Genomic DNA, 11,429 nt, shown 5'->3' with positions numbered 1-11,429 from the left:
GCCCTGGGTTATCATAACCTCGGTGTCATAAAAACAGGTTTAAGACCCCATTGAGTTAGGAGTACCACTGGTATGTGAAGCACGATTATTAAAAACTCAGAGAAATTGGACAATGCCACTACAGGTGTGTGTCTCTCCCTCTCAGTCCACATCTCACTTCCCCTCCACCCGACAGCCCAGTCATCTTTACAAAGTGTCCTTGGTCCTACCTGTTTGCAAATTCTGCCTGCAAACACTAGTGGGAAACCTGGTATTCAGTTCTTAAAAATAAATTAATTAGATTTTTATTTATTATTGTGCACAAGGTGGGTCGGTGGCATGCTACCAGGGCTACGTGGAGGTCAGAGGACAGGAGTTGGTTCTCCACTTGCACCATGTGAGTTCCAGGGTTCAAAGTCAGGTCTTCAGGCTTGGCGGCAATGTATTCCCCCTTGAGCCATCTCACCAGCTCCTAGATAACGCTTCTAAATAACAAGGGATTGATTTTAGCCATTTGCATTTCCAACTCATTAAAAGGTCTTTTTAAAATTATTTTATGTGTCTATGATATGTGTTTGAGTACATGGGGCACAAGAAGGCCACCAAGATCTTGTGGGGTTCACAGAACAGCTATTGGGAATGGGTTCTTTCCATGGTGGGCTTTTGAAATGGGGTTCAGTTCACTAGATTTGTCTAACAATGTTTTTCCTGTTCATCCACCCTGCTGTCCCTATAATAGCTTCTTCTTTCTTTCTTCCCTTCTATTTTTATTTTTATTATTTATTTATGTATTTTTGCGTTGGAGTTTTACAGTTCCCAGCGCCAAGTCAACAATGACATCTACACATGGGTGAGACGTCTCAGGTAAGGTGCCTGCTCCACTGTGAGTATCATGTCCACTAGGACACGACTCTGGAAAAGTTCTGTATAAACAGGCTTTAAAAAAGAATATTTTTTTTTGCAGCAATAAGTTTGGAACATCTCTTTTCTAGACCATGACTGATTTTTTTTTTAAGCAACAGACCTGTAACCCAATGCCTTGTAATTAGTGCTTTCAAAGAGAGTAGTCTAGCCCCAGCTCTACTCAGAAGCTAGAGGCTCTATCCTGCCTTTGCTATTTCCTTGAGGTTGTATGGTTTATCGGGGTCTCACTTTGTAGACTACGTTACCCTTAAACTTATAGAGATCTGCATGCCTCTATCTCCTAAGTGCTGGAACTAAAAGCAGTGTGTCACACAATGCCAAACCCATCTTCCATGACATTTTTTATTGTTTTTGAATACGGGGTCTCATGTAACTCAGACTGGCCTAGAACTTGCTATGTAGCCAGGGATGACTTTGAACTTCTGATCTTCTGGCCGCCATCTCCTGAGTAGTGTGACTGCAGGCACAGGCTACCATGCCTGGTTCTTTGTTTGTTTGGTTTGTTTTGGCCAGCTTGTGGTATGTATTTTGTGTAGCCTTGTTCCTACAGGGCTTCTACAGAATCACCCATCAGCTATTGTTAGGACTCAGAAAACTTTGAAATGGAAGGAAAGCAGAGACTAATTCTTTTCCAGACCTCCTAACCTCATTACTACCCTTTCTTTGCTCTTTCTTCCTCAAGGAGGAATATAGGAACCAGAATTCTTTCTTCCAGTGCAGGTCATAAAGTCTGGAACCCCTCTTCCTAGATGGCACCCCCTCCTCAATGTAAGGATGGATCATAAAGACCTCACCTTCCTTGTCAGTCATATGATCCTCAACCCAGGAGGAAGAACTACTCCGCCGAGGGTCCATGAGGACTCTGGGCAGGTCTGGCTAGGCTTCCTTGCTCAAGTCTCATAGCTCTGCTCTAATTGGCTGTGAGAAAATTGCTCATTTTGAGCTCAGTATGAGTGAGCATGACCTGGAAACATGACAGCTTACTTTAATGATGTAGTCTGCCATGGGAAGGGTAAACAAACTTTTATAGACACAGGACAAAGAAAGTCATAAATCAATAAATTGGATAATCGTATGAATACCATCTCCCACGACCACAAAGTATGCAGTCGACTTTCCTGCATTTGGGAAAATCTTGGCTCAGTACCTCCCAGGTGTGAAGGATGTAAGTCTTGCTCGGGGAAACTGCTTTCTTGACCATAATATCTTCCCTCCAGTTAAGTATCGTGTGTTTTCTTAGAGATTCTCAACTTTAGGTTTGGCAAAGATCTGTTCAACTTAGTAATGAATTCCAAGAGTTTTACCCAGTAGTCATGAGGAGATTATGTTGGGCACAGAGCCTGAAGGCAGATAGCTGTTAGAGAGGCTGAGGTATATGGAGGTAATCACGGCATCCAGCATGTTACGTTACACTGTCCATACCCACGTGGATGTTCTGTTCAACCAAGGTCAAGCAGTCTGTGGTATCTCCAGCATGGCTTCAGCTTCATTCCACATACACTCTCTCCAACAGTATCTAGAAGCTGATCAGAACCAAGCAGGGCTGAGAACTTGCTGGACAATATATGAGAACCAATAAAGTTCATGTTTCTTCTAACCCATTTTCAAAGACATCAACACTCATGTTGGCATGACCAAATCACTACCAAGGTCCATACGGCCCAGACTTCAGCAAAGCAGCCTTTGGGTATTCAGATGTTAAAACCTGAATGATCTCGTCTGCCTTACTAGTCAGTAAGAACACTTTGTGAGTTCCTGTTCCAGGATTTGGTCACAGGTAAGAACCTGTGACCGTATTCAGTTATGGCCTTATTTAATTACGGGTGGAATGTTTTGTTATAGCATCAAAATTCCTCAAGCACAAAAGTGGTTCCCCAAGATAGAAATCATTTATAATTTTGGATAACTGTTCCCCTGGAGACCCACATGCCTTAAGGTCTTGGTCATTAGTCTGTCAAGCTCTAGCGAGGTGGTAAAATATCTAAGACATGGATCCTAGTGAAATTGGGTCCCTGGAAGTAGGGCCATTGGGACTTCAGCCCCTCCTCAGTTTCACCGTTTCCTATCTGTCTCCTCTGCCAAGTGTCTCAGAACATACTCTCTTGTCATAGGCCCTGAAGCAGCATGTCAACCAACACTGGACCAAAACCTTCAAAGTCATGATGAAAATAAATTTTCTGCTTTATTGACTGATTATCTCAAATATTTTGTTATAGTAATGCCAATTAATGTATATTATTTATGTAATATTTCTTTTTTTAATTTATTATGTATACAACATTCCTTCCATGCATGCTTGCATGTCAGAAGAGGGTACCAGATCTCATTATAGATGGCTGTGAGCCACCATGTGATTGCTGAGAATTGAACTCAGGACCTCTGGAAGAGCAGTTAGTGCTCTAGGCCTCTGAGCCATCTCTCCAGCCTATGTAATATTTCTTTATAGTTGATTTTGTATTCAAATCTAACCCTGACACCTCTGAGCTTCAGTGATATAAAAGGATGCTGCTCTGCCTTCGTGCCAGTGTTCCGACAGTGAAACCCTTCCTTTCTAGATTGAACCATCTTCAACAATAAGGGGAAAGTATTTTCTCATATAAACAAAAAACTGTGATAAATGACCTCCACAGCTCAGCCGCTTAACTTCTCGCTGACATCAGGGACCCAGATCATTTTCCATATTTTCACTTTTGACACCCGTAGGATGATGCCAGGGGTCACAACAACACAGCACCCAGCAACACTTTCCATGACACAGAACGAGGACGGTCATAAGTTAACACGCTATCAACGTATCCGTGGTGGAATATCAGGCAGGTGAGCTACAGCAAAGTGGGGGCATCTTATATAGGTTTCAACTGCTGGTGCACCCCAGCTTTGGGTTACTGGAGTCTAGAGGTTTGTTATGCTTTAAAATGCCTCTCTATGCTCTACCTAATAGTCATGAGTGTTGTAATCTGCTGGCCTGGTCTGTCACCTGGGTACCCTGTCCCTGTAAGAGATAAACTCCACCCATTCCCAACCTCCCCACCTCCCTGCCAAGGCGAGCAGACCTCCTACTTCCTCTCCAGTTGACCTTTCTCTGTCTGCCCTTCTGGAGAGGCAGCTTCTGCCTCTCTCTCTCTTCTCCCCCACCCCCTGCTTCTCTCCATCCTCCCTCCCTTTCCCTTCTCCCTCCATAACCCACTAAATAAACTCTTTACCCCAGCTCTCTCTGCATGGCATATTTGTCTGTCTCACCTGCTTCAGTCTCCCACCCACCAAGGGGACCCATCAAGACCTTGAGTGGCCCGCTGCTGCCTCTCATGGGACTGCCACCCCTTGTGGCACCAGCCTTGGGCCCCATCTCTTTATAAATAATTTCTTTGGTGCCAAGACTCCATAGGCTCTCCTGCCCCCCACCCCTGGGACCCTAGACCAGGTTTCTCCACAACAGCCCACATTCCATCTGCCTGGCTGCCGACTTCTACGCATATGATCAGTGAGTTTTTTCCCTTCTGGTCAGCTTAACTGTTTATCTGAACTTAAGGACTTGACCATTGAGCTCCCAGAAATCCTAGAAATGGGAGAATGCCCTCAACCATGGCCTCCAAGGCCACGGTTGAGCCTTTCGCTGACATTCATCTCTGGTTATTCCCCACAGTTAAGGACTGAGATTTGGCTCCTCACTGCTTGGACTTTTGACTTCTCTCAGGCTACTTGGAGTGGTCCTATCTGGTCCCCAATTCCTGTACTGACAGGTCTCAAATTGGTTTGACCTAGCCTGTGATCCTCGCTTTATTCTAAAGATGTTCGTGAATAACATCTTTGCCATTGGGTCCCCGCCTTTCTCACATTCTTAGCCATGAGAAAAAAACCCTCAAAACTATCAGTCCAATCTCCCCCCAAGATGTCTTTTACAGACCCTAAAATCCTCTGTCTACTTACGGATTTCTAACCTTACCCATCTTTGCAGTAACAAATGGCCTACATACCTCTTAAACAACAACCTAAAGTGGGAGCTTTGTAATTCCATCAGTGAACAGGCAGATTAAAAAGTTTCTATTCATCCATGCTCCTCACTGTTGGTGTCCCACCAGCATTGCCAACATCTCACGCTGCCCGTCTGCTTTTCTTTTCTCTGGGCAACCCCACCCACCTGTAAACATGCTTTTCTTGCTCCTACTCCTTATCTTTCTTTTTAAAAAAAGATTTATTTATTTATTATGTATTCAGTATTCTGAATGTATGTATCCCTGCAGGCCAGAAGAGGGCACCAGACCTCATTACAGATGGTTGTGAGCACATGTGGTTGTAGGAATTGAACTCAGGACCTTTGGAAGAGTAGGCAAAGCTCTTAACCACTGAGCCATCTCTCCAGCCCCTCCTACTCCTTTTCTTGCTCCTATTCTGTCTCTGCCACCGCTACAACTGCTGGTCCTGCAGTAACCAGCAAAACCGGCTAAATCCGAGGCTGCTGTTCCACTCCCTGCCCTCACTCCCGTCATCGGCTGGCAGTGCTGAGTAATTTTCCTGTCTACTTCATTTATGTAGAAATGTGTAAATGGTGTGGCCATGTGAATATGATTCTGTTTTAAATATATGTTCTACACTGCTTCTATGTCACTCTTGTTATTTCCATCTGTTTAAAATCCTTGCTGCGACTCTGAAAATGTGGTTTCTTCCTGTAACATGTGACTGCTGCCATTTTGACTAAGAGCAGGTTAGATGACCTCACCGCCATCATGACTAAGGGCAGGTCAGGTGACCAAGTCCCACCATCTTAACTAAGGGCAGGTTAGATAACCAAGTCACCATCTTTACTGAGGTATTCCTTGCCTGGTCTCATGGATTACTTACATTTTTGTATCTAAATTCTGCTTACTGACTCTGTTACATGTGTGTTTCACACAGTGGCATGCTTTCAGTAGGGCCCACCAGAACATCCACTTCGCCCAACTCCTGTTTAATGTGTGTGTGTGTGTGTGTGTGTGTGTGCGCGCACGCAAGAATGTGACTTTTGAGTTAACTTTATGTATAAACATAAGTTAGCTTTAACTCTGTGTGTATATGTGTATAAAACTTAAATTCAACTGTGTGTAAATGTACGTATACTTACTGTTAAATGTTATAATTTTCTGATCATTGTATCTCATTACAGCCTAAAAAAAAAAACAATAAGTGTAATGGATTAAATAAAATGCTATGGATTCCTGGCTGCTGCAGCAGGCAGAAACGCTGCAGGTCCCCAAGTGGTGGCAGTTGGCCATGTGGTGGCAGGCAGTGAACAGCAGGTCCTGAGAGCAAGCAGTCCCAGGCAGGGACGGTGCACTTCCCCGAGTGGCTGCAGTAGGCCATGAGGAGAGACAGATGGATGGGCATGTCACGAGACTACGCCACAGGTCTCTGAAGGTGGCTGATCCTGGGCAGGGAGACATGCGGCAGGCAAGAGACAGAGACATGGATAGCATGCCATGCAGAGTGAGGTTGGATATTTATTTAGTGGGTTATGGGAGAAAGGGGAGAAGAGCAGAGAGAGAGAGAAACAGAAGAGGAGGAAGGGGAGAAGTGGAGAGAATGGAGTGAGGCAGAAGCTGCCTCTTCTAGAGAGAGACAGAAAAGGAAGAGAGTCAGGCTGCAAGCAGGAAGGAAGATCTGCCTGCCTCAGTGGACAGGGGAGGGAGAAGGTGGGGCTTGTCTCTTTAAAGGACAGGACAGATTGTTACATTCCCATCTCTTTTTTATAATAAAAAGGCGGGAGGTTAGGCACCACAGGTTAAAGGAACTGGGGCAGCAGATTCTCAAGACTGCTTCCTGCTTATTTGTGGGTGTCGTCTTTGCGGGGGGGGGGGGACCTGAGAAGGCTGGGCGCTGGTCACATCATGGCATAGCTGGTCTCTTTGTTCCTGTCCTGTGTTTGTGGTATGGAAATGTCTGGTGTCTCTTATACCTGTTTAAGGTTTTAGCAGAACAGACGACAATGTTATGTTTAAGAAAAAAAAATTAGAACCAGGGAATTGAGGGGGGTGTATTTGGCCTGTTTAAGGTGGATCCTTCAATTCAGCTCCCTGGAACTCACAAGAATTTTTTGGGTTTGTGAAAACAGTAGTTTTAGACATATACATTGTATAAACAGTAGCAGATTTATGTCAGAATGACTGCGCCAGATATTTTTACACAATGGAAAGTATCTTTAAGAATATGAAAGGCAGTGGGAGAGAGAAATTTGATAGCGTGCACCTGTCCTCATACCTTTATAACTTGCAGGTACACACACCTTAATAACTTGTATTTGTAATTTACTGAAATTTGTTTGGTGAGCCTGTCCTTTTATTTTATTTTAAATATTCATTTATTTATTATGTATGCAATATTCTGTCCACGTGTATACCTTCAGACCAGAAGAGGGCACCAGACCTCATTACAGATGGTTGTGAGCCACCATGTGGTTGCTGGGATTTGAACTCAGGACCTTCGGAAGAGCAGGTAATGCTCTTAACCGCTGAGCCATCTCTCTAGCCCGAGCCTGTCCTTTTAAACTGACAAAACCTCTCAGCTGTCAAATTGCATCAGAGATCTTTGAGAAGGATAAAATTTTACTTGAGTTACTGATTAAAACACAACAGAGAACTTACTTGGTTGGCACCTAGAGCTACTCCTCAGGGTCCTCCATGGTTGCTGAAAGTTGTATTTGCCTTTTGCTGTTTCATTTAATTGAATACTTTCAATTAGTTAGGTATAACATTTGCTTGATCATCATTTTAAAAGTACCTTAAATGCAAAACCTATTTCTCCTTTGAAATAAAGAAGTGTGACAGCTCAGGATTGCTGTGGTGCTCCTAGGTCAAGGAACCTCCCAGTTCCTCTTTCCCTTGTATCAACCATCTCCAGCACACAGCCTGCCAGCTAGCCATTACTCATAAGCAGATATAGACTGTGAAACAGGATCCATTCATCTGTCTAAGCAACAGGAAAAGGGATGAAGAGGTGAAGGGCAATTCACTCTTCCTAGGAAGCCCTTCCCAGTGACTTTTGTTTATACTGGATTGACTAATACATAAGAGAAATATGAATTTTGTCTTTTCATCTGGGTGCAAGGTTTAGTGTTCTAGAATGCTAATTTAAGTTGTGTTACATTAATTTATGCTGTGGAATATTTGTTTAATGATGCAAAGATGTATTGCATTCTTTTATGTTGCATTTGTTTAACTCTGTGAAGCTGTGTTACTTTGACTGCCTAAAACACCTAATTGGTCTACTAAAGAGCTGAACAGCCAGTTGCTAGGCAGGCAAGGGATAGGTGAGGCTGGCAGGCAAAGAGAATAAATAGGAAGAGAAATCTGGGAAGAGAAGATTGAGGAACAAAAAAAGGGGAAGGAGAGGAGGATTCTGGGGGCCAGCCACCTAGCCAGACACGGAATAAGAAGGAAAGAAAAGATACATAGAAATAGAGAAAGGTAATAGCCCAGAGGCAAAAGCTAGACGTGATAATTTAAGAAAAGCTGGTTAGAAATAAGCCAAGCTAATGCCCAACATTCATAAAAAGAATAAGTCTCCATGTAATTATTTGGGAGCTGAGTGGCAGCCCCCCCCCCCAAGACCAAGAGTAAAAAACAAAACAAAGCAAAACTACATCTTAGATTTAGGAGGAAGGGTCTTATACTTTGGGCACAGTAGTTGACATCCTGTGACGCTCCATGTCCATGGTGCTCTTTTTCTAGTAATAGAATCTTCCCATCACTAATCTGACAGAGGCCATGGAGCCAGAGACTACTTTCTTTCAGCCTCCTTTACAGTTACTTGCATCTTTAAACAATAGGAAGCGAGCTGAAGCATCTGTAGGAAAGGGCCCGCCCTTCATCCTTTCATTTCTCCCTGCCCACAGCTATGCACTGATGTGTGCTGGACAAGTCAGCTATGAGTACATGAGGACAACACCTTGGGTGATGGTGCAGGAGCCAGACAGAAGGCACTGTGTCTGGATAAGTCTGGGGGTGCAATTATCTACCAGTCTGAACCTTCTGCCCTCTGCATCTTTCCAAGCCCTTTTACTTTTGTATCTTTTTGTTATGGTGGCCTAGCTTGTATCCAAATACACTTTCTTTGCCTCACGTTATTTTTCTGGGAAGTGGCAGTGATGTGATGTATTCTGTGAAGTTATTGGAAGAATCAGAACTAAAAAAGCATTGGGGTATGAGTATGATCCATCGCAGTTAATAGTCTGGACGTCAGGAAGCTGACTTGAGCACTTTTAGGAAGCATGTATCATGCTTTCTTGTTAGCATGATGGAAGAACGTTGCTATGCTTTTGGTCTTTGGCTTAGAAAAACAGGAGAATATAATGTCTTAGATTTAAACTTAAGTATAAAATCTATCATTGAGACCAGATTGCATGCTGGATTCATGCCCTCTGCAGCCTGGGGTAAGTGAAATGTGCTTATTTTCATTGTCCTGAGTTTGTCAGTCAGCAAGTGGGCCTCAGAGAGGCTGCCCCCTCTGGCCTGTCTGTTGTGTAACATGTTAGGAACTGCACATGGGCAGAAAATAGCTTGAAGAAATCAAGGCACTTTGCTTGGTGGCCTAATAGAAGGATTGCTGTGTCTAGTGCTAAATAGGCAAGCCTATGATTTGTACAAACCCAAACCTTGATTTCCCTCCATTCCTGTGCAAAAGTGCTATGATTGGTGGAAAAACAAACCTTCATTTGCATGTGAGTGATACTGTGATTGATCCCAGCACTCATCCTGTGGTTATATAAGGTTCTCTTAGATAGCCAGCTTGGGAGACAACACCCTTATGTTGCAACATTAGACCCCATCAACAGCTTGTCAGTGATTTCCTCAACCACTTTCAGCAGTATTGGCTGGGCTGGTAACTTAAAGCAGCAGCAGAAACCACAGAGAAGCAGTGATTGAGAGTCACCAGTGGCAATGGCAGCTAAGTTAATTTCCAGGTTGAGTTGCAGATGTGGCAAGGCAGCCTTCAGCTTGACAGTTGAAGGAGAGGCAGAACTGAGTGGTTCGGAGACCAAGCTGCAGAGCCGTGAGGTGTCTAGCTGCCTAACAGCTGAAGGAGAGAGAGGCACATGACCAGTTCAAGACAGTGACCATGGCAGAAATGAGGGTGGGGGTGGGCAGAAGAGAGTGAGAGCTTGCAGTACTGAAGTTAAAGGAAACTATAAATAGACAGAGAGAGTAAACTGCAGGTCCTGGGTGGTGGAAGAGTTTCAGAGCGTTGTCTGAAACAGAACCAGCCAAGTAGCTCAGAAACCCTAGCCCAGGAGATAAACCGCTGGTGGCTATCAAGTCCTGAGGAATCCCAGTGCACAGGCCTGCCCAGAAGCTATAAATGCTAGTTGTTGCCCTGAGGCGAGGAATCCTAACCTCCTGGGTGTGGTGGTTTGAATGTCAATGTTCCCTATAGGCTTAAGTATTTGAGCACTTGGTCCCCAGCTGGAGAAGGTGTAGGAGGCGTGCCTTGGGGCTTTAAGAGCTCCACGACTCCACGTTTGCTCTCACTGCTTCAAGCTTGTGTTTTCCTCAGCCTCTGCTCCAGAGCCATGCCCTCTCCCTGTTGCCATTCTTCTCTGTCATGATGAACTCTCATCCCACCAGAACCATAAACTAGAATAAACCCTTCTATAAATTGCCTTGTTCAAGGTGTTATATTACACCAACTGAAAGGCAAACTAGAATACTAGATCTACACGAGAGTTAAGGGTCCCAATTTCCAAGGCAGGTAGAGAGAGCTGTAATACTAGAGGGTACCCTACTGTCTGAATGCTATCACATGCTGCTGTCAATTACCAAGGGACACAAAAGCTGCCAAAGGTACTTGAAGAACTTCTTCCTCTTTACCTACCCATGACTCCTACCCAGTCAGGGCGAGAGGACTTCAGCCATGGGTAACATATTAAATCATTTCTGTCAGGTAGTCAGTTTCACCTTACACAGGTCTCAGTAACTTATATTTGGTGCTGTGAGTGATGTAGAGGTATCTTACAGCTATGGGGGAATGGGAATAGATTATTCACCATTTTATTTTTTAAAAAATTATATTGTTTTACTTTTTGATTTTTTTTTTTTGATTCAGGGTCTCACAATGTAGCTTTGACTGTCCTAGAACTATATAGACCAGGCTGGTCTTGAACTCATAGAGATCCCACTGCCTCGGTCTCCTGGGTGCTAGGATTAAAAGCTTGAACCACCGTATCTGACCCTATCCTTTCTTCTTTCTCTCTTTTTCTTTCTTCTTTTTGTTTTTGTTTGTTTTTTTTTGTGTGTTTTTTTGTTGTTGTTTTTTGGACAGAGTCTCATTGTGTAAGTCTTGGCTAGTCTGGAACTAGCTATGCAGATGAGGTTGGCCTCAAATTTACAGATATCTGCCTGCCTCTGCCTCTCTAGTGCTGGGATTAAAGGAATACATCACCATGACCAGTTTTTGTTTCCTTAATTAATGTTTGATGTGGGAGTGCCCAGCTCACTGTGGGAGGTGTTACCCCAGGGAGGTGGCCTGGGTGATACAAGAAAGCATGTTGAGCAAGCTAT

This window comes from Myodes glareolus, chromosome 3 (genome assembly GCF_982192425.1).
Source record: "Myodes glareolus chromosome 3, mMyoGla1.1, whole genome shotgun sequence".
NCBI classification, from domain to species: domain Eukaryota; kingdom Metazoa; phylum Chordata; class Mammalia; order Rodentia; family Cricetidae; genus Myodes; species Myodes glareolus.
This window is presented reverse-complemented; position numbering follows the sequence as displayed.